Source organism: Myodes glareolus, chromosome 20 (assembly GCF_982192425.1).
Source record: "Myodes glareolus chromosome 20, mMyoGla1.1, whole genome shotgun sequence".
In the NCBI taxonomy this organism is placed as follows: domain Eukaryota; kingdom Metazoa; phylum Chordata; class Mammalia; order Rodentia; family Cricetidae; genus Myodes; species Myodes glareolus.
Genome location: NC_142045.1, coordinates 39,563,310 through 39,581,532, shown reverse-complemented (window position 1 = coordinate 39,581,532; position 18,223 = coordinate 39,563,310).

Here is an 18,223-nt window from a genome sequence, read left to right as displayed (position 1 = left end):
AACATAAGGGGATCAAGGGGACTCTAATTGGAAAGGAAGAAGTTAAACTCTCGTTATTTGCAGACGATATGATAGTGTACATAAGAGACCCCAAAAACTCTACCAAAGAACTCCTACAGCTGATAAACACCTTCAGTAATGTTGCAGGGTACAAGATCAACTCCAAAAAATCAGTTGCCCTCCTATACACAAAGGATAAAGAAGCAGGGAGGGAAATCAGAGAAACTTCACCTTTCACGATAGCCACAAATAGCATAAAATATCTTGGGATAACTCTGACCAAGGAAATGAAAGACCTATTTGACAAGAACTTTAAGTCTTTGAAGAAAGAAATAGAGGAGGATACCAGAAATGAAAAGATCTCCCCTGCTCTTGGATTGGGAGGATCAACATAGTCAAAATGGCAATTCTACCAAAAACAATCTATAGATTCAATGCAATCCCCATCAAAATCCCATCAAACTTCTTCACAGACCTTGAGAGAATAATAATCAATTTTATATGGAAAAACGAAAAACCTAGGATAGCCAAAACAATCTTATATAATAACAGAACGTCTGGAGGTATAACCATTCCTGACTTCAAACTCTATTGCACAGCTACAGTATTGAAAACATCTTGGTACTGGCATAAGTGTAGTGAGGGGCTGCGGGCAGGCCTGCTTTTCGCCTCACCCGGCTCCCACACGGCTAGCTTAGTCTCAGAAATAACAACACACAAATTGTATTCATTTAAGCACTGCCTGGCCCATTATCTCTAGAGAGTTAGTTACTGACTAACTCTCATATCTTGATATTAACCCATTTCTAAAAATCTGTGTAGCACCATGAGGTGGTAGCTTACCGGAAAAGATTCAGCATGTCTGACCTGGTGGCTGGCTCCATGGCATCTGCCTCATAGCCCTCTTCCCAACATTCTGTTCTGTTTACTCCGCCTACCTAATTTTCTGTCCTATCAAAGGGCCAAGGCAGTCTCTTTATTGACCAATGAAAATAACACAATAGACAGATAACCCTCCTCCATCATTTCCCCTTTTTCTGTTTAAACAAAAAAAAGGCTTTCATTTTAACATAGTAAAATTACACATAACAAAACAGTTATCAAGCAAGAATTACAGTCACAATATTTATAACTATATCTTTATCATAATAATGGAAAACTATAACTATAACTATCCATTCTTTAACTCCAGCAAAGACTCCAGAAGGATATAATATTACTTAAGTAAACAAGAAGTAAGCAACTTCCAAAACTCTAGAAATGACAGAGACATCTCGCTGCCTAGACAGTCACACAAAGTTCCTCTGTATCGTTGGGGCATCCATTTTTGGCCTTCAGGCCCATAATATCTAGCAGACATTTCCATGAAGCAGGAAATTTTAAAGGCAGTTCAGTCACTATCTGTTGTGTCCTGCAGAATATTTCACAGACTCTTTCATGAATCAGGAACCCCGAAAGATCATCTCACCTTTAGGCAAGTTCAGCAGTCCTCTCTCTGCGGGTTCTCTGTGTCCATTTCATGTAACAGTCCAGGCAAGAGCTGTTTCTTGCCCAAATGGCTAACCAACTCCATAAGGAGCCTCTTCGATGTCCATTTTCCTCTTGAAGTGGATTGGTGCTGCCAGGAGCAGACGTGTCTCATTGTCATGAAAAGTCCTAAGTTATTAAAACATTAAATGCCATGTTCTGTAGTTTTTGAAAGATATCAATCTTTCAAATATCTGAAATATATCTATGCACTTTTAAAAAATCAGACTAACATTACTACAAGCTTGACTATTATCGATGATTATCCATTAACAACCTATATTTTTAATTATAAATTACATTTTTATATGAACTACACAATCAAAATCAGAAATATATACACATATAACAAAATTGACCTTAAAATCCATACCAAAGTAAATTATTCATATCTATATCATATCCCCCTTTAAAAGTAAAAGAACGTTTATAAGTAATATTTGGGAATATGGACGTAGTTATTTCACTCCAAACTTCTTTCTGCTGTATAGGGGCGCAGTTAATCAGGTCTTTCATGATATAACCTGTCTGCCAGGTTCATCTCAGTTGGCAGTTGAGTGAAGAAATTTTTTGAGGGTATTCACAGAAACCTTTCAGGAGGGCGTGGTCTATCATACCATATTGGGATAGAAGCAATCCACAGGGTCTCATCCTCTGTGAAAACAAAAGAAGGACCTCCTTTTCAAGGCATCATATTCTTAGACCCAAATTCTGAAGTCAAGGTATTTTCAAAATATCTATCTTGGATTAGTTCAGCAGCATTTATAAACAAATATCTTTTAGCAGCTGTTGCTCCTTCCTCAGCATTCAAACAATTCAAAGAGAGGATAATAGCATACAGTATCAAGATTCTCTGTGTATTTTCCATCTTTATGTAGCTTTATTTTAACCTCTATTTCTTTTATTTTTATTTTACTTTTAGAGACTGGTTCTCTGTATATCTTTGTCCTGGAATAACTCTATAGACCAGGCTGTCCTTGAACTCACAGAGATCTGTCTATCTTTGCTCCCCAGTGCTGGGATTAAAGGTGTGTGCTACCACACCTTGAACTCAGAGATCTGTCTGTTTCTGCCTCCCAGGCATTGGGATTAAAGGTGTGTGCTACCACACCTTGAAGTCCCAGAGGTCAACTACCTCTGTCCCTTAAAGTCTCAGAGGTCAACATACTTCTGCCTCCCAGGCATTGGGATTAAAGGTGTGTTCTAACACACCCAACTACTTTCTTTCTTCCCTTTTTACCCTAAGAACTTTAACCTTTAACCTGCATGTATTTTTAACACACAGTAAACCATTTAGAGGTTTTTTTCATCTTTGAATCTCTCTTTACTTCTGACCCCACGAGTCAAAAACCCGTGGCTTTGACGGCTGGATCTAGGCCATTTCTTAGATTTCCAGTCTCATGGCAGAGGTACTACAGGAGCCAATTTTATTACCACAATTCTGTGGTGTTTCATGGTCCCTGCTGGCAAGCAAGCTGCAGCATTCTGCTCACAGACCACACTCAGACTGCCTGCCTGAAAGAGTCAGAGTTTGCCCTGGCAGGACAGCCCAGAAAGCCGGCATTTTAAAATGGCACAGCTTTTTTCCTGCTATGGCTGAAAACCAAAAAGCATGCGTTCAGCTTTTCATCAACACCGTTTAAGTATTTCATGACAGGACCTCTTAATGAGCTGCAGGGTTTTGCAGATAAAGCTGAGTCAGGAAGCCTCTCTTAGATGAGAGCACTTGCTTTCCTCTAGCAAGCAGAGCAGACCCGAGAAATTGCTGCCACCAAGAAGCCATGCTTTACTCTATTCTTTTTCAAGCTTTTTCAGGCTTTCTGTGGATTCAGTTATCCACGTGGGTGCCATATGTAGTGAGGGGCTGCGGGCAGACCTGCTTTTCGCCTCACCCGGCTCCTGCATGGCGCTAACTCTCACATTTGATTAACCCATTTCTAATAATCTGTATAGCGCCACGAGGTGTGTCTTACTGGGAAAGATTCAGCATATCTGACCTGGTGGCTGGCTCCATGGTGTCTGCCTCACTTCCCTTCTTCCCAGCATTCTGTTCTGCTGGGTAGGTGTTTACTCCACCTACCTAATTTTCTGTCCTATCAAAGGGCCAAGGCAGTCTCTTTATTGATCAATGAAAATAACACAATAGACAGATAACCTTCCTCCATCACATAAGAACAGAGAAGTTGACCTATGGAATCAAATAGAAGACCCAGATATTAACCCACAAACCTATGAACACTTGATTTTCGACAAGGGAGCTAAAGGTATGCAATGGAAGAAGGAAAGCATCTTTAACAAATGGTGCTGGCATAACTGGATGTCAACTTGTAGAAGAATGAAAATAGATCTATATCTATCACCATGCACAAAAATCAAGTCCAAATGGATTAAAGACCTCAGCATTAATCTGACCACTTTGAACCTGATAGAAGAGAAAGTGGGAAGTAGTCTACAAGGCATAGGCACAGGAGACCACTTCCTGGGTAGAACCCCAGTAGCACAGACAATAAGAGAATCAAAGAATAAATGGGACCTGCTGAAACTGAGAAGCTTCTGTAAAGCAAAGGACACTGTCAGTAAGACAAAAAGGCTACCTTCTGACTGGGAGAAGATCTTTACCAACCCCTCATCAGACAAAGGTCTGATCTCCAAAATATACAAAGAACTCAAGAAACTAGTCACTAAAACTCTAATTAATCCAATTAAAAATGGGGTGCTGATCTGAACAGAGAATTCTCAACAGAAGAACTTCGAATGGCCAAAAGACACTTAGGTCATGCTCAATATCCTTAGCGATTAGGGAAATGCAAATCAAAACAACTATGAGATACCATTTTACACCGGTCAGATTAGCTAAAGTCAAAACCACCAACGATACCCTATGCTGGAGAGGCTGTAGAGAGAGGGGAACTCTCATCCTTTGTTGGTGGAAATGCAAACTTGTGCAGCCACTGTGGAAATCAGTGTGGCAGTTTCTCAGGAAACTGGGAGTCAACCTCCCTCAAGACCCAGCAATTCCACTCTTGGGAATATACCCAAGAGATGCCCTATCATACCACAAAAGCATTTGTTCAACTATGTTCATAGCAGCACTATTTGTAATAGCCAGTACTTGGAAACAACCTAGGTGTCCCTCAATAGAAGAATGGTTAAAAAAGGTGTGGAACATATATACATTAGAGTTTTACTCAGCGGTAAAAAATGACATCTTTAATTTTGCATGCAAATGGATGGAAATAGAAAACGCTTTACTGAGTGAGGTAAGCCAGAACCAAAAAGAGGAATATGGTATGTATTCTCTCATAAGTGGATTCTAACCACAATTAAAGGTCTTTGAGCCTATTATTCGTGATCCTAGAGAAGCTAAATAAGAAGGTGGACCTGAAGAAAGTCATGTAGTTATCCTCCTGGAGATTGGAAGTAGACAAGAGTGCCAGGCAACTTCGGGTGCATCGGGGGGTGGGGGGCTGTTGGAAGGGGAGAGGGTTAGAGAGAAGGGAGGAGGGTAGGAATGGGGAAAGCTCGGGGGATTGGGATGGGGGGAGGGAGGAAGGATGGATATGAGAGCAGGGAAGTATATATCTCAACTAAGGGAGTCATTTTAGGGTTTACAAGAGACTTGATTCTAGAGGGAATCCCAGGCCCAAGGAGAGATACCCAGATTGTTCTCTGGACAGAGGAGAGGGTGCCTGAACCGGCCTTGGCCCATAACCATACTGATGAATATTTTGCATATCACAATAGAACCTTCATCTGGCGATGGATGGAGATAGAGACAGAGACCCACATTGGAACTCTGGACTTAAATCCCTAGGTCCAAACGAGAAGCAGAAGGAACGAGATCGTGAGCAAAGAAGGCAAGATCAGAGGGAACCTTCACCCGTTGATGGTTGGAGATTGAGACAGATACCCACTTTGGAGCACTGGACTGAGCCCCCAAGGTATAATTGAGGAGCAGAAGGAGGGAGAACATGAACAAGAAAGGCAGGACCGTGAGGAGTGCCTTCACCCACTGATACAAGGGGACTGATCTAATGAGAGTTCACCAAGGCCAATTGGATTGGGACTGAACGAGCATGTGATCCAACCAGATTCTCTGAATGTGGCCGGATTCTCTGAAGGTGGCTGGCACGGGGTCTTTCTGAAAAGCCATTGACAATGACACTGGGACTTGTTTCCTCTGCATATACTGGATTTTTGTGATCCAGTCTGTTTGGATGCTCACCTTCCTGGACATGGAGGGAGTGGGGAGGAACTTTAACTTCCCACAGGGCAGGAAACCCTGACTGCTCTTAGGGATGGAGAGGGAGGAGAAAAGTGAGTGGGGGGAGTGGGAGGGTGTTGGGAGGAGGGGCGGAAATGGAAATTTTATAAATTAAAAAAAATCTGAAATCACTGGTAAGTACTTAATATCTGGTGTGGGAGAATTGCCTATTTTCTGTCAATCATATTTTAATAAAACGCTGATTGGCCAGGCAGGCAGTATAGGAGGGAAAGCCAGACAGGAAGTAGAGGTGGACCAAAGAGTTGGGAGTATTTTGGCAAGTAGAAGCTCCCTCTGTAGTTCTTCCCAGATAACCGGAGAGGAAAGATGTAAGCTGCCCCGCTGGAAAAGGTTCTGAGCCATGTGCTAACGTAGATAAGGATAATGGGGTAACATAAGTTATAAGAGCTAATAAGTAGCCTGACCTAATGGGTCAATCAGCTTTATAACTTATAGAGATCTCTGTGTGATTGATTTTCTCTGGGACTTGCTGGCTGTGGGGTACCGGGCAGGAACAGATACCCCAACAAGCGGGCCCCTCATGTTACAAGTATCTGTTTATAAATGTTTTCAATAGTTTAATGTATATCCCCAGTTTATTTTCTACATATTATTCACTCAACTGCATTTCACATTTAAGATTGATTTTCCTATCAGTACCAGTATATTATTCATACTCATGTAAATCTTTTTGTGTTAGACCTTCTAATCAAGGTGTGAAACAACTTTTTAAATCTGTGTGAAGTGAATACTCGCCTTATTTTTTGCCTCTAGACAAATTGAAGTTTTAAAAATATTCTTTCTGCATTTCTTAGGGTATAATTCTTAATCTATATAAATACATTTTTCCTTCATGAAACTAAAGTAGTCTGAGTCATTCTGCTTTTATTTTATGTTTTAAAATTTTGTTTAGCTCTACATCCAAACTGCTTTCTGTTTTGTCCTCACTCTACATATGGAACTTAAGTATCCACATTATAGGACATTATATCCAAGTACTAAAATATCCAACAAGAGCAAGGAGGCATGCATTTTTCTATTTTTCTTGGGACCTCTCATAATTTCTCTTTGCTTGCCATTCTACTGAATTGACTCTTATACCTCCCTATATTTGACTTTTTTTCTAAAAGCAGTTAGCTGAGTTTAGATCAATCACATCAACAGGAAAACTTCAACACTGGAGACTCATGAAGGTTGTTTTTAGATGCCTGTTTATACATCCTGAGTATATTCTGCATTAGTGATGAAAAGGATAATGTGTGAACAGGCCGCTAAATCATAGTGTATGAGTCTAACAAATATATGGAAAGCCACTTATATTTAGAATCAGGGATTCTAGTAGGGGCTATGAGCTGCAGGGGCTATGTCTTGCCCTTACATAAGACATTGAGGCAATGTATACAATGTGATTTTACGTTTTGTTAGGAATGAAGGTGCTAGAATAAGAAATGCCAGCAGAAATGCTATGGCCCTTTAACAGGCTTTTCTTCAGGAAAAATATAACTCAGAATTTTAAATATTTAAATACTTTATATGTGTATTTCTGTGGGAGTGATGACAAGTATGCAGATTGCCTGCAGAGGCAGAAAATGGTGTTGCATGTCCTGGTGTAGAGGTTATAGACATCTTTTAGCTGCCTAACCTGAGTGTTTTGATTCAAACTCCACTGATGTATAAAAGCAAGATATTATTTTACTTTCTGAGCCAGCTTTTCGGCACCTCAGTTCATAATTTGGTATATTTGTATATATATATATATATATATATATATATATATATATATATACCCTATTTCTAGCAAATAAAAAGAATTAGTAGAATAACTTCTAGTTGTGTATTGTCAAATCATTCATGGAAGAAAACTGTTTCTTTAGGTCATTCTGCCAGAAACTACAGAGAATCGTGTTATCATATAAGCCAGCAATGATATTTACTATTTTAAGACTTAGAAATTTTAGGGGTTACCACTCTTGCTATCACAAATGGTAAACCAGAAAATATGGTTCAGAAAATTTTAAAGGAGTAACTTTAAGATGGACATTTATTTCCTCACCCTAACCATACTGCCTATTTTTCGTATGGAACATTATTATTCTTCACCTCTTGTTCATGTTGAACTCTGCTTGTGCTCAAATTGTGTTTCAAGTGCCATGAACTTAATGAACTACTGTTCAGTACCAGAGAGTTTATATCTCTCCATGCATTTTGAGTTTTATATATTTCCTAAATTAACATTAAAATATATTAAAGGTATCCTCTAATTATTCTCCTTCTTAAAAATATATCATTTGTATTAAGTCGTCTGTTATAGATTTATTTAATATATTATAGATTATTCCATATGAATTTTTCTTTTTGTTATATTTGTTTATAAAATTAAAACTACCCTATAGAACACCTTCTCTATCCCTTTCTGACCGAACTTGCTTCACAAGTCATACAGTTTTGTTTGATAGCTCTCCAACCTAATACTTTAATGCTTCACAGGACTTTGCATAACATCATACATGATTTATGCATACAGCAAAAATCAATGAAAAATGTGATTGAGTAAAAATTGAAAAATGTGGTATCTTGTGATGGAAATATTGATTTTTGTATAAATTCAAATCTTAAAATTGCAAGTCCTAAGGAGCTGACAACTCTTTTGCGTTAGGAACTATTAATAGTTATTATTCAACACAAAGCATAACTGAGGCTGATAAATATTTCAGAACTAAAGAGTTTGCTAAAGCCATTTAGCAAATCCCACAACTTTTATTGCCTCTATAGCCTAACATAATTTAGGGTTATAAACAGCTTTCTTTCTTAGGAGAAAAATATATCATAGTCTACTATATTGAAAAAGATACCATAGTTAATCTTAATAAACAATAAAGCATTGCATATTTTATTAGACTTCATGATTTACTAAAACAAATCTAACCACATTGATTCAATTCAAATTATCCTTATGTTCATCGAGTTTCAAAGTACCATTATCTTTAAGGATATGGCAGATAAAATACAGCCAGAGATAATATAACTTGAGAAAATTGTTTAAGGAGTCTTGCAACCGAATTATTTTTATTTTTTGAATTATTTTGAGACAGGATATCATTCTGTAGCCCAAGCTGACCTGAAATTTAATATTTCCAAGAAGAGTCTGACACTACGGTGATCCACTTATTTCAGCTCCTGTTAGGACCGCAGATGTGGCTCCCATGTCAGTCATATTGGGTCATTTTACAAAATGTTTGCGTTATCTCACTATTGGAAATGTTCCATTTCAAGACAAATTCATTCTTCTATTCCTTTGTAGTTTATATTCAAATTTATTCTGGTGCATATTCCATTCTTCCTGTGGTCTGAAGGAGATGTTAATTTTGGAGAGGGGTGAAATAATTTCTTAATGACATAGTTAGAATAGTATTTGGGACAGCACTAGTTTTTAAAAAAGATTAACTTCCGTTGTAATATTCAAGGTAAATATATACTTATCCATTTCTAAATATTAAAAGTATGAATACCTGTGATTTGATTGAATAGTTTATAATATGTTTTACAAGTGAGCCATTGGGTGAAAACAATAAGGAAACACGGGGAAGAATAATTGTAACATAAACATAAATAAGTCTGATTTATTCCAGAAAATGATCCTATGTAATACGGTTTTGCATACAGCACTGCCAATTCCTTGTTGTTGACTGTGAAAGAGATGTTGAAAGAAGCAATTGGATATGTGTTAAAGCATTCTTTGTTTGGCAATGCAGCACTAGTACTTGGAAGTTAATGTGGCGGACATTACCAGTACCTTTGTCCTTTTCCATATCAACTATTAGAGCACTGAAGACATCCAGCTGTCACTTATTCCTTGATAGGGCAAAGAAACATAGTATAAAGGTAATCTCTCACATATTCTTACATTTTACATATATATATATATATATATATATATATATATGGTATATATATATATACCATCCAAATAATGTCCTCAAAATGTTGTATCCTTTCATCTTACACTATTAAAAAATCATTGTTTCAAATTTTTCTAACACAGGAAAGAAAAATACTGGGTGGAACTAGAAAAAAAAAGATCATGAATGAGGTAACCAGACGCAGAAAGACTAACAGGTTGTACTCACTCATAAGCAGATAGTACATATAAAGCAAACAATAACCAACCTATAGTCCACAAGTCCAGAGTAAGAAGGAAAACATTAAGAGATACCATACATGGATTTTCTTAGAAGGGAAAATAGACAAGTTCTCCTGAGAAAATGAGAGCCTGGGGATGGGGGGAGTTGGGATGGTGGAAGGGGAGGAGGAGGGAAGAAGTGGAAGGGGTAGGGGAACTTGAAGGAACTGAGTGATTGATATGGGGGAAGGAGAGAGAGGGAGAGAAAGAAAAGAAATATCTTGATTAAGGAAGCATGTATATAGTTAGCATCAAACCTGGCCCTAGGGAAATCCCCAGGAATTCTCAATGATAATCAGGCTAAGACCCCAAACAATAGTGGAGAGTGTGCATAAATTGGCCTTACCCTAATCAGATTGATAACTGCATTAATTGTTATCATAGAACCTTCATTCAGCAACTGATAGAAACAGATGCAAAGATTCACAGCTAAGCACTGGGCTGAGCTTCCAGAGTCCAGTTAAAGAGAGGGAGGAACAAAAATATGAGCAACGGGTCAAGACTATAACAGGGGTACCCACTGAAACAGCTTACTGGAGCTAATGGGAGCTCACTAACTCCAGACTGAGAATGGAGGAACCAGCATAGGAAAAAAGTAAGACTTCTGATTGTGGGTGACAGTCGTATGGGTGGGGCAGTCTGTGGGACCACTGACAGAGAAACCAGAATGTACCACTACTGTTTGAATTGACTTTTTGATGCCCACTTTGTTTGGAGTGATACCTTGTGAAGCCTAGATGTAGTGAGGACTGGCTTGGTACTGCCTCAAAGCAATGTGCTAGACTTCATTGATTTTCCATGGGAAACCTTACCATCTCTGAGGAGTTGATGGGGATATTGTGAAGGAAGCTGAAAGGAGCAGGAGGAGGGGAGAGAGAAGAAACTGGAATTATCATGTAAAACCAGAAAATATTTCCTTTAAAAAATGAATGAATTAATTAAACAAAAGCCACAAAACAAATCTACATCATCAAATTCTCCTAATATCACTGCAATGCTCAAAAGTTTTTACACCAAAAAGGAGTAAATTTCCTCAAACTATTTTGTTTTATCCATAGAAATGAGGATGACCATAATTATTTTATTCATGCTACTAAGAAACATTTTATATGATTTCTAATTAAATGATGGCGTACTAATAAATGGTCTGTCGATGTCCTTGATTTTTAAACTCTGCAATTATTTTTCACATGTACACCCACACCTACTGACTTCCAATGTCCTCATGTATGTGAAATTTTCTCTATGGGTTTTGTTTTCTAAATATCTTATTTGTTTTTTACTCTAAAAAATACTTATCATAAAAATTTGGATGTATTTTTGGGAGAGAGGTATCTATCAGTGATCGAAAGTGCTGACTGTCAAACCATGAAGAAGGGATTTAATTTATAAGAACTTAAAAGAACATCCAGGTGTCTGTGCCTGCTTTGGCAGGACTATCTCTGTGAAGTCCTTGCTTCCAGGTTAGTTGAAAAAAAAAAACAGGAGCTTCAAGTTCAAGAAGAGACCTTGCATGAAAAGAGTAGGCAGATGGTGGTGAATGAGGGCAGGGCTTCTAATTCCTTTTTCATATCTGTGAATGAATGTGTGTGCATATCAACACATGTAAATACAGTTTTATACAAACACAGATACAAAAAATATAATTGCATCTTTTTTAAAAATTTAAATTCCCATGGAAATACAATCTTTTAAATTATTATCTATATCATATCCTAATTTGCTATTTCAATATGTTATATATCATAAGTATATGAAGAACATATACCTTTAACTCAGAACACGATATGTCTGTAATATAAGAGCCAGAAATAGTGTGCAGAATTTTGTAAATAACGTCAGCATCCAGAAATTTTTATTTTCAAACATTTTAAGTATCAGCAACTACTATTTAAAGTTTCATCTAGACTAAGCAGTTTTTCTTCATATGGTATCGAATTTCATGGAATCACAAAATAGCTAGTAGTTTCAATTTTCTTTGCAGTACTAGGACTCATAATGTAGATCCCAAGCTGTTTTTCATTGAAGCAAGGGCCCAGTCAGAGCTAGAACAGAAGGAGAGTCCTCAGGAACTGCACTGAGATCTGGGAGTGGGGAAGAGCCCAGTGCTTTCGTGTGAACACAGCTGTGGATCCTTTCATAACCTGCCTCAGGGATTACTACCAATGCTGTGTGTGTGTCCTTTAATTCTTTCCAATATTTGGTAACAGTACACAATGCTGCCTTTGTAAGCTTCATATTTTTGTGGAATTGTATAAAGTAAGTATTTCAACTGCTTTTGTAAAATGATCCCATCATTCTTCATTAATGCAACAAAAGAAATCTCTCCCTTAGGATTCTACAGTTTTTTTTTTTTAGTGCAAATAATGTTTATTGTCATCATAATGTTCCCATTCATATGATATTTTGTATTGTGTTTAAAACTCTACTCATGAAGCTAAGTTTTCCAGAGAGAAACAATATCAACATTTGCATTTTCTGCATCTTCCTGATTTGTCTCATTTGTTGTAGTTACTTTTTCTTTCATAATTTTAGTGTGGAAATGACCCATTACAACTGATGAATGAGTGTGTGCTCCTTTTCAGGAAAATCATTTCCAACTTGCAACACCAGGATCAACACCTTACTTAAACCTATCTTTATGTAATTATTTCTGCGATTTTTACTGTTTATCAATTACAGTTCCCTAGAGAATCCTGTGTAATTTAACTGTGATGGTGTCTCTCTGACCCTTCCCCACTTCCCCTGCTTTCTCTTTATCTCAGTGTTCGTCTTTCCTTCTCCCTGTTTCTGTCTTTCGCTCCTCTCGCCAGTCACCATCCTTTTCTTCCTCATCACTCTCTTCCTCATCATCATCCTCTTCCTTCTCCTCATCTTCTATCTTCTCATTCACTACTACCTTAGCTTTCACTAACCTAATTTACAAAGGTTCTTGAGTACGCACATCAAGTAATAACTTCTGTAGTCACAATCAGTTTAGATGATGACATTAGCTTCATGTGTGGTATCGCTAATGTTATTCTTCTGAAGCAAGACAACCACAGTCACCTGCTTGAATCTTAATTTGTAATTTTAACAGTGACTATCTCCATTGTAAACTGAATAATCTATTCGGTTACTCTCATTGATATCAGATGCCCTCAAATTACCCTACCTTCTTCATTCTCACTCTACTTAAGATTAAATTGAACTAGCACACATCCTAATTGAATATATAAAATCGTAGCTAGTATATGCAGAGGCCAATCAGGGTAACATGAACAGAAAGTTTGTACTAAGGTAAAAAAGCTAACATGAGTGAAGTAGTTGACGACTTCATGATTGTGATGTTGCTTTTATGTGCCTAATACTGCTTGAACAGAGTGACTTTCTGGCTATGGCTTTTGAAATCCTCTGAATACGCAAAGGTAGCTGTAGGTGGTCCTAAATTAATGAAATCTGAGATTGACCATTTGAAGAATTAACTTTTGTAAATATAGTGTAAGAGTCCTTTTGAGTTTTATTTTTGCAAGCAATTTACCAATAACTTTGTCATGGACAGTTATGCTGAATAGGAGTTGAAGCTGGTGAAATGCAGAAGTACTTGGATTTTAATTATGCTGACAATTATGACCTGAATTATATTTAGTTGATATTTTATCTATCTATTCTTTAATATTGTGTCACATGAATTACTTATAAGAGAAAGAGATCAATATCTTCTCCAGTACTCCAAATAATTATATAATTGAGCTAGATTTTGCCTGGTTCATTTACCCACAATATTATGTTCCTTGTAAACTAAATAAGCAAAGATAATTTCTCAGTTCTAATAATATTGAATTATTAGTTTAAAACTGTTCAGATTAAAATGCCTATATTCTCTCAAAATCTTTCTTATTTACTTCATCATCTGCATTAAAAACTTAGTGCCCTACTGTGAGAATACATAGGTTCAGCTTTTCTAGCATCCAGTCTTCCTTATATTTAAATTAAAAACTTCAATAGACCAAACATAACAGAGAATTTTACAAGTTGTTGAGAAAGCATCTTCCTACAAAATTAATACACAGATATGCAGCAATTTAGTTGCTATAACTGGTCAAGGTTATCCATAATACTTGGTCCTGTAAGCTCCAGACAGTGGTTCAAATTGTACTCTCTCCTGCATTACTGAACATTAGGCCACCAAGTCTTTAGAGCTTAGAGCATGTATTAACGTATATTTAAAAAGCAAATTAAAGTGCAACAAAATTTCAATATCTATTTTAACAAGCATCGATGAACGATGTCTATAGCTGCATGGATTCAACACAGATTGATAGGGCGGGCATAGAAGTAAAGACAAGATGGTTCAATTTGGGATTCTTCCATTAATAAATTTCTAGTTGTCTAAATATATTTGCTAGATGCTTTGTACTCGTTTAACTCATGTTTTATTTTTTTTATAGTGCTACTTTTTTTCTAAGACAGAGTTTCTCTGTGTAGTTTTGGAGCCTGTTATGGAACTAACTCTTGTAGACCAGGCTGACCTTAAACTCACAGAGATTTTCCTACCTCTTTCTCCCAATTGCTAGGATTAAGAACATGTGCTGTCAACACCTGGTATACATATTTCAATTTACAGGACTTAACTCAAATTAAGATTTACCTGTGTTTGTAAATCAAATAATATTGACGTAACTGACCAAACCTATCTGGTTAGCTGTGCCTATGTATTCTTCTCCTCTGTCCTCTGTTGACTTAATAAAATCTTGTTTAAAGCATATACTTTTAGATCAAATCATAGGATCGCTCCTGTTATAAATATCACTTGAACTCACTAAGTGAGAATTATTAAAAGAGAAAAAATGGGAAGAATTTACCAAATAGATTTATTTTTGGAAAGACATTGAAGCAATTTTAAAGTACTATAGAAATGGTAAAGGAGCTAAGAAAACAAAATAATAACAACAAAGTCATCTAAAATTTTGAAATAAAAATACTTTCAGCAAACAAATCAATAAATGATATTTTATCTACAGGCAGAATTTAGTGTTTTGGTTTGAGATTTATTTGCACAAATGTCTGAATTCAACTCCAAATAAAACAAGCAAGAAGGAATTAATTTTAATATAACTACTTTAAATCTAAGTCTTGATACAAGGGGAGGTGCTTGATTGTGTCTCAACTTGGTATGCCAGACTTTGTTGACTATCCAAGGAAGGCTTTACCCCAGCTGAGGAGTGGATTGGGTGGGATGGGGGGGGGGGAAATTGGGAGAGTGGCAGAAGAAAGGGAGGGAGGGGAAACTGGGGCTGGTATGTAAAATGAAAGCTTTTTTCAGTACAAAAACACTAAAATTAAAATAATGCAATTAAATATTAGAAAAGGAAAAGTATTTTTATTCACTTTGGCACAGTGACTCTGCTCTAGAGGACCAATAATTTTCTATGTAAAAATACATATAGAGGGTTATGATGACATTCCAAAATTAAGAATAATGGCATTTTCTTTAAGAATAAGTATGTACTTCAGTTACTTACACATGATATTCTATTACCCAACACTACTGAAAGGAAAAAAAATAATTCTAATAACTATATAACCACTATTTTCAATAAAATAGTTACAATTGTTTCCATAAATGGATGTGTTCCAGTACACTATGCAACTGTCTGTGTAGGTGTAAGGCTTGATGTAGACAACCCAAATATCTTTGCAATGGATATGTTTTTTATTTCCTGTTTGAGGAAGGCAGAGTTTCAGCTTAACTACTCTTCTTCCTCTTGTTGTATGTTTTGTTTTAACTCAGAAAGTTAGCAAAAGGATGATATTGTTAAAGCAGTTGAATGTAAGAAATGACTAATGTTCTTGCCAATGAAGAAAAACCAGAGAATGATAGAGCAGAGATTGTCCACCGGAAAAACGGATTTTCAGGTGCAGCATACAGGTTTAGCTTAAGCCACATAAACACTTCTCACAATTTATAATTCATATATTTTTCCAGCATCAATTGTTTTCTTTCACATCCATGTTTGCTTTAAAACAAAATTTCTTCTTTGTGGATCTCTTTGTCCTTAAACACTCCTACATGAACAGCAGTTTCTCTTTCTTTGATAATGTTGATAATAGTTCCAACTTTGTGTGCTTTTTCTTAAATTATATATATATATATATATATATATATATAAATCTCTCTATATATATTACATAATATATCCTGATGACAGTTTTACCTCCCTCTATTTCTTCCAATCCATTGTCATCTCCTTTCAAGATATGCTCCTTTTCTATCTCCCATTATAAATTAAGGAGACTTGTAAAATATAATAAAATATTAAAAAATTAAAATAAAATAATATACAACAAAAAGTATCACATCACAGTTGGACAAGACAAACAGAATTAAAAGAGCCCAGGACAAGGCGCAAAAACCTTAGACCCACTCATTTACACAATCAATCAGGAATCCCATAAAAACACTAAATTCAAAACTATCATATATACGCAAAGGACCTGATGCAAACCCCTGAAGGACATGTACATGCTCTTTCAGTCTCTGTGAACTCATATGAACTAGGATCATGTTGATTTCCAAGGTCTTACTTTTTTTTTTCCTTGAGGTCCCCGTCCTTCTTGCTCTCAGATATAAATGAAATCACCCAATAGTTGTGGTGACGAAGTCTCAACTGGTCATCTGTTGTTACTAAATGAATCCATGAGTACAACGATTAGGCTCACCTAATTGAGTTGTTAATCAAAGGGTTCTATGTTAATTCCTAGACAACCTAGGCTATTCACAAGATCATAGGCTGCTCCCACAGCAGACAGCAAGGCCCCACAGCTGAAGATAGTGCCTACATAACTTATTGACTACTGATATGCCAATATGGTGTGTACATTGAGCCTTTACCAATATGCTCTGGTGTCATTTTAGAGGAAAGTATTTTGCACATTACTAAAAGAGAAATACACTCAAGGCTTTTGGATATAGAATTCTTACTGTCTTTTGATTGTTCTCATCAACACAGTATTCTACATATTTAATGATTTGCAACTTTCCCTGGTTAATTTCCATAAAAGTTGATATTTTCTCAGTCCCTGCACCTATCTTTTGTTTGCAATTCTCTACTCATCGTTTAAAGAAAATTGAGAAACAGCTTGATGCATTTCTACCACTCATATTGATCATCTTTTTAGACTGTGCTTGATAGCTGACTGTAGTCAGTAGTAGATTTCTCAAAAATATTTTGATATTCCTTTTCAAAGTATTTTACTGAATTTACTAATCCACGTAAACGGTACCACCTGTATTGACAAACTGTGGACAGATAAGTAAATGGACAAAGAGTTGTTTTCTCTATTTTTCTAGCACGCCAGGGGTAATATAGCTATCTTTTCCCCCGCTATAGGGAATTTTTATATACTACAGACTGTGAGAAAATAGTCCCAGGAGGCTTTGACCTCACACATTTAAGCTTTTATGATTTTTAAATGTTTACAAAATTTAGAACTGCTTGTATCTTGACATATGAACACTAAAAGAGATCCACTTGTAGGTTTTGTGCTACCACAGTGTTCAGCCTAATGATGTGCTAACTGGAGACTCGCCAGCATCATGACAACTAAAGGCTCTCTTCCTAAATATTTAAGAAAATATTTAATCTTTGCAGGTCATAACAGTAGGTAAAGAGAAGGCTGCTCCTCAATCTCTGATAGGAGAAAAATCTCAAGAGGTCAGTTTTTGTTTGTTGTTTGATTTGGTTTGGATTTCTGTTCACAGAAAAGTCCACAGAGCTTTTGCTATTCTGAGGTGCTATTTACAGTACATATCAATAGGTAAAATGAAGAACTAAACTGAGAAAAAGCTTTAATAGTTTTAAGTTTTCTTAGTGCTGGATGTCTTGCTAAATACAAAAAGCGTCTATCTGGGATACTTCAGTGACTCTGTAAAATTATCATTCTGTAAACAATATAGCTCAATTATCATTTTCTTTCCTACTACATACATTGTATTGTTAGTGTTATATTTTGATTCATATGGTGAGATTTTTATTTACAAAGAGTGAGGTACTTTTATTTTAATATATTGACTTTTTATTTGATTATCTGTAATTATATGAATACTTTATCCAACAATCATGTAATCATGTCATACATTTCACAAAATCTTAATACATATACATTTTCTTATTGATAAATAACAGGAATAAACTCAACATCACTGATGCCAACTCCTGTTCTACAAAATAAAACATGACAAACCACAAAGAAGTAAATGGATTCTTACT